The sequence below is a fragment of the Podarcis cretensis genome (assembly GCF_951804945.1).
Source record: "Podarcis cretensis genome assembly, chromosome: 1".
NCBI classification, from domain to species: Eukaryota; Metazoa; Chordata; class Lepidosauria; order Squamata; family Lacertidae; genus Podarcis; species Podarcis cretensis.
In genome coordinates, this window is record NC_137170.1 from 97,306,139 (window position 1) to 97,315,263 (window position 9,125).

Below are 9,125 nucleotides of genomic sequence, written 5' to 3' on the forward strand. Positions count from 1 at the left end.
TATGTAACCCGAGGTACCACTGTATTCAACATTAGTTTGCAAGAAGGCACCCGGATTCAGTGCGAGAAACTTCTTTCCATCAAAACAGCTAAACCTTAAGCAGTATGTTTCCTTTGCAGACTAATAAAGCTGAATACAGTATATGTATTCCTTTTCAGTGGTTACCCAGGCTGTGACTGAGGCTCAAACTACACATTTCGCATCACCGCTTTTAACAGTAGTCATTTAAAAAACAAGACATCGTGTTTTTGTGTTAGTAGAGAAACAACCAGAAATGCTCAGTCCCATTTCATGCCCAAATTACCAATCATCCATTCTCCTCTCCTCAGTGGCTATTCTTTCCCCACTTCCGACCACTCTTTCCCCATTATTTTCACAATTTCACCTTGTCGCATTTCTTGAAGGCCACATTGGCAATGGTGAGAATGGCGATTCTGGTTTCTAACAGTACCTGTGACATACACACACTTCGGCTAGTAGGTAGCTTCTGAAATATTGCTTGAATATCTTGTTATTTCACCCCATCCCCTTATATTTTCTTGTATTTGGCTTCTCCCGCAGAAGATGTTTCACCAGACTTAGATGTCTCCAATTTCACCTTGAATGACAGCTCAAGATGTTCTGCAGGCTTCATTAATGTATCAGGAAGCCAATACTCAATAGGACTTCGTTTCATTACATTCTAGTTTCTGGGGAAAGAGTTCAGTATTTTTGCACCTTTATCACAAAATTCGTTTTCTCTTTCCATCCTACTTTGTCTTGTATGAAAGTGATTCACATCTCTCCGAACTGAAAGAGATTTATTGGCAAGAAGCAGAGATTCCAGCCTTCTGTTCATTAGCACCTGTGGAAATGAGAGAAATGTCTAGTCACTTTAATGACTGAGGCTTCAACAGTCCTTTTAGTATGAATACATGGACAACAAACCTTCCCTTTCTCTCCTCCTCCTCCTCCTCCTCCTTAATGTGTATTGCTGCTTTGGACATGGAAATTCTGCATTTATTATCATTTTCACGCCACCAGCCACTGAAAGGATCTCATTACAGTCAGAGTTACACCAAGGAGGGAGAGGAACATTTTCTCTTTGGCGTATCCTCATCTGTAAAAAGATTCTGGTGACATGAAAATGATTAAGCGGTGACTTATTTGTCTTTCCCACTTATTTAATCTTCTTCCTATTGAGGAGAGGAAGGAGGGTGTGTGAAACTGTGTTTTTAGAGATGCAATGGTTCAAAACTCTTAAAGCAAATGCTTTAACTGTTTTTATAAGTGCTATTGTTTTATATGTGTTTTATTGTATTCTGAAATTGCTTTGAGATGCTTCATAGGAAGCAATTCAGGAATGAAATAAATAAGAGTAATAACAATAAATAACCTCCTGCCCTGTCAACTTTAAAGAATTGCAGTGATTTAAAAGCAGTCTTGAGATATTCTTGTTAGTAGTGCTCTTCCCTCTTAAGTTTCTGCCAGCAATTTATAATTCTTGCATTGGAAATCTCTCTTGTGCCACCCCCTCGTATACCCTCACTGCCCCTTCAGACTTAACCTTGACCTTAACTATATGGTGCTGGAAATCGAAAAGCAAAATAACATTAATTTCTTTAGACTCAGCATTCTGTTGCTGTTGTTGTTTATTTTTTACAGTGGATGACACCCCCATTCCCACTACCCAATACTACAGTTAGTGATACAGGACATATAACATTAGGCCCCCATTTCCCATGGCTCCTCCCACCCCCCAACGCTTCAAGTCACTGGTGTCTGAAGTTCCATAACTTACATACTGTAGAATTGACAGCTGTCATTTTTTACAATCTGGCTATTCATATATATGTATGTGTGTGTGTGTGTGTGTGTGTGAGAGAGAGAGAGAGAGAGAGAGAGAGAGAGATTCTTTTAAATAATGTATAGCTTGTTACATATTTTTGTTTTTTATATTGTAAAATTGCAGGTGTCTGTTCATAACTCCCTGCGTTCTCCAATTCATCTGCTCCTCTCAGTTCATTACTCTTTGCTTTAAAGTGTGAAGGTGGACCTTCTCCCCACCCCCACCCCTATTTGTCCTCTTCTTATTGTTCTCACGGTGCACTAGTTCACTAGTAGGTTTTATTACATGCAGACAGATATTTGCATTCCCCTCTCCCCCTGATCTCATTCCAGGGGATGTAAAAACAACCACTTTTGGCTTGCTATATCATACTACCACCAAGGTAAGAAAACTGACACCTGCTTTAAAAAAAAAATCCCAATGGAAACCTTCAAATTTTGTGATTAATAAGGTGCTGTGTGGAAATGTGATGGCGTATTAGTTGTTTTGCAAGTCAATCTGTTCAAGAGCCACAATCCTAAGCACGCATACTGAATAGTAAGCCCCATTGAACTCAGTGGGATGTCCTTAGGATCATGCAGTAATAGCAGCAAAATGTAAATTCCATGATTTAAATGGAAGTGCCACATTTCTGACAGTTTCGATTAGTCTTAGCGGTTTTCTTACTCCTCAAGATGGTGTGTACCACCACATTTTTAAAAAATGTGCAAGAAGAGCATATGCCAAAAGACACTGTCCCCTGAGGCTTTCATATTATTTTCTTGCATTTTCTTGAAATAAAATGCGTCAATCATGCGCAGGCAATTATTTGACAGTTTCTTTAAACATATTTCTAAGCTTTCTTAAAGAACAACAGTTAACATACCAAAAGCCCATTGGTTTGATTCATAGGCTAGTTTCTGAAAGAGGTACAATATGCGCAGAAGTGCCCCATTGTAGTGGCTGAAAAGTGTTCTTTGACCCCTTCCTTGCCTTGCCTCATTCACCCTCTGACACTATAGCATCTGCTCTTGCACTGCAAAACAAGGAAGTTACCCTCTGAAATTATTCTCTCTAAAATTGGCTCCTTTGATTTTCAAGTTCTCTTAATTTCAGTAAAACGCTGTGATGACAAATTCTGATAAGTCTGTCTTTTGCCCTTCTCCACCAATCTGAACCTGCAATTTTACCAGCATGAACTCTTAATGACTTTCTCCTCCTACCTTTATCTAGGAAACTTTCTTCTGTTCTCTCTCCACTTGCTATCCTTTTTCAAGATGCCACCATGCTTTGTCTTAAGCTATATGCCTTCAAATAAGATCTGGATAGCAGAATATTAGCATAATAGCTTGCAACAATGGTCAGGCCAAGACAGTATTTGCATCTGAAGAAGGTCAAAACAGATACTCCATGAAGGAGGGACTTAAAAGCTTAGAGATCCAGGAAAGGGAGTGGGATACATGTCCCTTTTTGTGATATAATAAAGGATAATAAAAAATGCCCCTTTGGTTCTTCTTTCTTTTCCTGAAGGAATTTGTATTTATTTTTTTCTAATGTATGTGATTTCTCTGAAATGCTTGTGAACGCTTTACCCTTTTCATATTGTATGTGATATTCTCTTTTTCAGCTTTCCCCTTATGAATGCATGTCCTTTTTTGGTTGTCCTACATTTCCCTTGAGTGTAGGATGTAAACTTTTACTATGTTTCAGATATGTGGATTACTCTGCTTAAAAAAGTTTGCTGTCATGGCAGTGTTATATATTGTCAAACATAAAGCTGAAGAGAGGAGGAACTATAGGCCAATTATTCTGCTGTTGGGATGTATATAAGCAAAACTCCATCAATTTCAGAAGTGGTTACTGGGTTATATTTGCTGACGAGCTAGATATAAAAATATACACCAAACCATATTCAGTGATTGTTGCCAGCACCACTGGAGGGGGGAGGGGAGAGAAGTGAAATAAAAATTAGCTTGAGGAAATTCTCTCCCATGCAAGCATATGGAACTGAGTAACCACAGACAAATAATATATCCTCAGCTCTAAGGAGAATGATACCATTTTCCATAGAATTAATATTCTAATTTATTTTAGCCCTTCATTTGTTGCTTTAGCTTATATTTGCTGCCCTTGAATCATACAAAAAATTCTGTGTTAGGCTTTTTAAAAAAACCCATGCTGAAAGACCTACTCGCATATATTTATACATTGATTTTGAATGGAGGCCTCGCACTCATCTGCTTTGCTCTTGTAGCCTTGAATATGAAACACTGCTGAGCTCTTAACTCTGTTTATCTTGAAGTGTCCTTGCCTCTTCTGTGGTGTTATGCGTATTTGTGTTTTGAGTAGAAGATAGCTGAACTTTCAACAGCCACCAAACAGATTTATTTTCTCAGTCTTCCTGGAAGGGGGAACATGATCCACTGCAATGTTATGACATCTGCTTGCTTTCCCAGAGCTTACCTGCCTGCAGTAATTCAGCTCAGTTGAGTAGTTAGGAGGAAAGAAAATGTCCTCATGGCTGGGTAAACTCTGGTCTGGTTTAGATGTTCATTCGCAGCTTCACAAACTGTGGTTTATGACCTTTGGGATGATCATGGGCTCAAAAAGCTTCTCTCTCCTTTTTCTCCTTGTCACCTCCTGGCTCTGGCATGGAGACACAATGAGTCTAGTACAAAACAAACCTGGATTTCTTCTCCAATGTTAGAACACGATGAGAGGAGAGGTGAGGTGTACTAGGGCTTCTGTGTGTATGTGTGGAGGAGTGTATGCAGGGCTCTGGATCAGGAATCATGTGTCTTATTTTTTTTCTTGCATTATACATATACATCAATGTTGCATTCATATGCCACCATCTGTGATGTAATAAGGGATTACAGCATCTGTGGTGGACTTTTTTTTGTTGAACTGTCAACCCCCCCACTCCCAATGATGTATGGGAAATGCTGCATACTTGGAGAATGAGTATGTAGCTTTGAGAGTAAAAACAAGACATTGAACTGTGGCTGACCAAAATGTGCTCATAAAAGCAATAAGATATTATCTTATGGTTACATCTTTTAAACAAAGTGAGCCATTAACAGTAATGAAGGAAATGGAGTGTAGACAGAACTGGCTCAGTCTCAGATAGGTGGAATCCATTGTTTGTGCCTGTTAATGCAACTGAAAATGGAAGTCCATCTTTTGCAAACACCTAGTCTTTGAGTATCTTGACACTGGCTCCGGATGTAGGTTGGATGTGGGGATTCGGTTTCTCTGTTACTGCCTAATGAGTCTGCGATGAGCACAAGGTTAAGCTATATAATGAAGAAGTAGAGTCCATGCATAAAATAGTCGACTAGTAAAATAAGGAGGCATCTGGAGTAGACTGTGTAAGCAGGAGACTGAGAAGTTGTTTGGAATTCAATAAGTGCTCACATAGATGAAAATATTACCTGGCATATGTTGTGGGAAAGGTCAATTATTTGACACCAGTTCTGAGGAAAGTACCATGAAAAGACTGGGGGGAAAGCTCTGAACTGCTCGTGAGTGAAAATCCTATTTCATGCTGTGACTAGCCTTTCATTTCACCCAAGGGAGAACCCACCAAAGGCCACCATCGAAACTAGCTGTGCAGTACTGTTCATTTTCCATGGTAGAAGAAAATTGCTTAGAAGAAAATTCCTTCACTTACTGAAGATGGTGTTGAACGATGGGGGTAATTCAAAGCTTTGCATGTACAGGGGCCTTTCTTTTGTTTCTGTTTAATAAGGGAATGTTTCATGTGCCTTTAGGAATATCCTGCTCTGCATACACAGAGTTACTGTATTCAGGGAAGAGGAAGTCTCAATGTGTGCATATTAACTGCTGGATCTCAGCCAATCATTACATAAACTTATAGTAACTGACAGACATTTTTCATTCATAAATATAAATATTTATAATATTTGGCAGCATTGAAGCATCTCATTTTTGACAGTGTATCCTCAACCAGCTATCTATAGAAAACAAGCCATTAAAAAAGTAAGAAAACCATTTGAGAAACTTCATGTTCTATTAGTTAAATGGAAGGTATTTATGCCTCTCTCTTTTAAACTGTTGCAGAAGAAAATTGCATCTTCTTTTGTGATACATCTTCTTTCTATGCAATTTAAACATACCCAGTAGATATTTAAATAGGACACAAATTCTAACAGTCCAAAACTGAGGAATGCATATTCCTTAGGAAACTTCATGGGTAGAATTTGTGCAGTGCATACAGACAAAAATTTATAGCAATTAAAATGAATACAATTTACAATAGAATCACCAAATAAAATCCCCACAAAAAAAACACACACAACCAACATCAGAATAGCAAAACAGTGGTACAGAAATTCAGTGCACAGCAATGTAGAAGAAGGGGAGGGATCCCCTCAACCAAAGTGTCTCTTGTCAGTCTGAAAGAACTCTAGGAGCTTAGACTATATGGATTGAATGTGCAGCAGAAAATGAAACCTAGGTGACCAAAGACATTAGCTGCCTTGCCTATTCACTGTGGAACTCATTCCATTAGAAAAGAAAAACTAAAAATAAATATTTACATTATATCCTCTCATTTCTAAATAGCTGAAAATCCTTATTAAGCTGTCCCACCTGCTGCTTACTGAAGATGTTCTCAAATATCCCTAGCCTTGGCTTAGAGAGAAAAATGACTATATGAACCTCACAACTGAATCAATCAATCTTACATCTTGTTAGAGCTACCACCACTATAAATGAAGGATTCTGTCATTCCGCCATCCACCCCAAGCTATGAATGATTTGGTTTCTGTCTGCTTCTATCTTAGTCCATCAGTAGATAGGTAGATCTACTGAACAGTAATTAAAATTTTGCAGTAGCCTTTTAAATATGCTGCCAGGTTTTCCTTATGAGTAATGATTTAACTATCAGTTAAATAGTTTGTTATTGCTCATTTTCATGTGCAGCATTTTATTATTTGCAGAAAGGTATCAAATTGTGTATGTAAATCATAATGCTCAGGTGGCTGCATTGATTACCTAATGATCAGCATTTTTAAAAGCTTTTCAGAAGAGCTTGTGTACATCAAAGCACAAAAAAATTGCCAGAAGGAAAATTATGAGCAATTAAGTTTTGGGAATATATTTGTAAAATCAATTTATAATGATAGGTTGAAGAATTCTGCTGAAAATTGAAAAGGAAACAGAAATTACGGCAAAAACTGAAATTCAGAAGAACGGGAACATCTCTGATTATGATGAAAACAAGTTGGAAAAAAGTCAATGCCTTCTTACATCTCTATGCATAATGTACTCATTGTCCACGGTTAATACAGGATTCTCACTACAGATATCTGTACACTATGGTATAAGCAAATTTTGGTATAGCAATGCCTACTGATGCTTCAATACAGGCCTGGTAGAGGCATGAGGAAAACAGCTACATTTTCCAACAGTACAGTGGTACCTCGGGTTAAGAACTTAATTCGTTCTGGAGGTCTGTTCTTAACCTGAAACTGTTCTTAACCTGAAGCACCACTTTAGCCGCGCTGCCGGAGCACGATTTCTGATCTCATCTTGAAGCAAAGTTCTTAACCTGAGGTACTATTTCTGGGTTAGCGGAGTCTGTAACCAGAAGCGTCTGTATCCCGAGGTACTACTGTACTGAGATGATTCAGCCTTAGCCTGTGAACTAGTATGAACTTACTGGGAAAGAGTTATGGCTCAGTGGTGGATCATTTGCTTTGTATGCAAGAAGTCCCAGATTCAATCTTGAGGGGGCTGTGGGAATAGTCCCTACCTGAAGAAAAAAAAAAGGTTAACCACAATACTCAGCTACTTGGACCAGTGGTCTGACTCGGTATAAGACGACTTTCCTAACTTTTTGGATTGTAGTATAAGTTGCAAAAATGGTTGTCCTAAGGCATTGGCTGTACAGTGGCAGTAGTTGTGAAGCAACATGTTTTCTTTAAAGTATTTAAAAAGTGCTATTTTACCATCTAGGAATGCAAAGAAGTGACTGTTGAATAATGCTTGACATTAGAGTGATATAGAGGTGGCATTAGATCAGCTTCAGATAACTGTAATGTTTTGTGAGTGGGTGTTTAACGAAGTACACACCATTTGTTCAGATGGCGCTTAGCAGAAATAGTGAACAGCAAGATATATTTAATCTTTATTAGATGAACTAAGATTTGAATATGATCATGAGATGTCTGACACACTAATTAACTTGCCAAGCATATGGATGCCTTTTGTTATCGTGCCACAATATGTTTCTTTCTAAATGAAATAGAGAGAGGGTTTTTTGTTGGGTTTCTTTTATTTAAAGAAAAAGTTAGGTGACAGAAATTTATAGCCTTTTGAGAGAGAAGGCCTTAGGCATCTATGGTTCCTTACATTGCTGCATGAATTGGAGATTTATTTCTGCTCAGTGAAAATTTATTGCATACATAAAAAGTGGCAACACACCAAGATCCAAGGATTTTAAGATGCCATTTCCCACACAATTTGTAGTTTTCTATTAAAGAATATTTATTCAGTATCAAATGCTAGGAGTTAAACATATACTATTTTTTAATAATGTGCACTTTGGGTTGGTTTATTAATATATTTCAAAAGATTTACTATTATAAAATATAAGATACAAACTCCTGAAAAGCTGTGTGTATGTGTGTGTGTTAAACTATTCTTACTTTTTAAAAGTAGATAGGCCAATAATTAGTTGTCAATTACAGCTTTTGCATAATCCTTCTTGTGTTGACTGCTTCCTACTGGGGTGGGTATTACAGTTCTGTTCTCACAGGCTGGACCATGCTCCAGTTTTTCACATTGTTGGGTGGAATGTGATAGATAGATAGATAGATAGATAGATAGATAGATAGATAGATTAAAAGCATTGAACAGAACTTCACACACAATCACTCAGGATCTCGCATTAAAATAATCTCTGTGTTCCTCTGATTAATAAAGCAAAGCATTTTTTAAATGTTGCATAAATGTTTTGGTTTCTGCTTTCATCAGCTACTCTGATAAAAGGAGAATGATGCAGTTTCCAAGGTAGCAGGTTGAAGACATGCATTGTTAATATGTCCTTAGTCTCAACCTAGAGCAATGCTTGGCTTCAGTGAATAAAGCCCTTCTGAAAGCATTCCATCTTCAAAGCTTTATCACTGCTACCTTGAAAATGGCATTATTTAATCTTTATCAGAGCAGCTGATGATGACAGGAGTCCTAACCATTTCCCACATTAAAAAATAAAACCCTTCTGTTTTGTCGATCACAGCAAACACATAAACACACATTCTCATATACATACAGATTTACGGTTTTCAATGTG

The 9,125-nt window shown here is 37.8% G+C and overlaps 1 long non-coding RNA gene across 1 annotated transcript; it reads right to left on the minus strand.

The window, feature by feature from the left end:
- Positions 1-742: 742 nt before the first annotated feature.
- Positions 743-7,583, minus strand: LOC307226599. Its single transcript, XR_013843516.1, has 3 exons — positions 7,494-7,583; positions 4,271-4,453; positions 743-844 (listed from the first exon to the last, which is right to left on the minus strand). It is a non-coding gene; the product is annotated as an uncharacterized lncRNA (long non-coding RNA).
- Between the last annotated feature and the right edge of the window lie 1,542 nt (positions 7,584-9,125).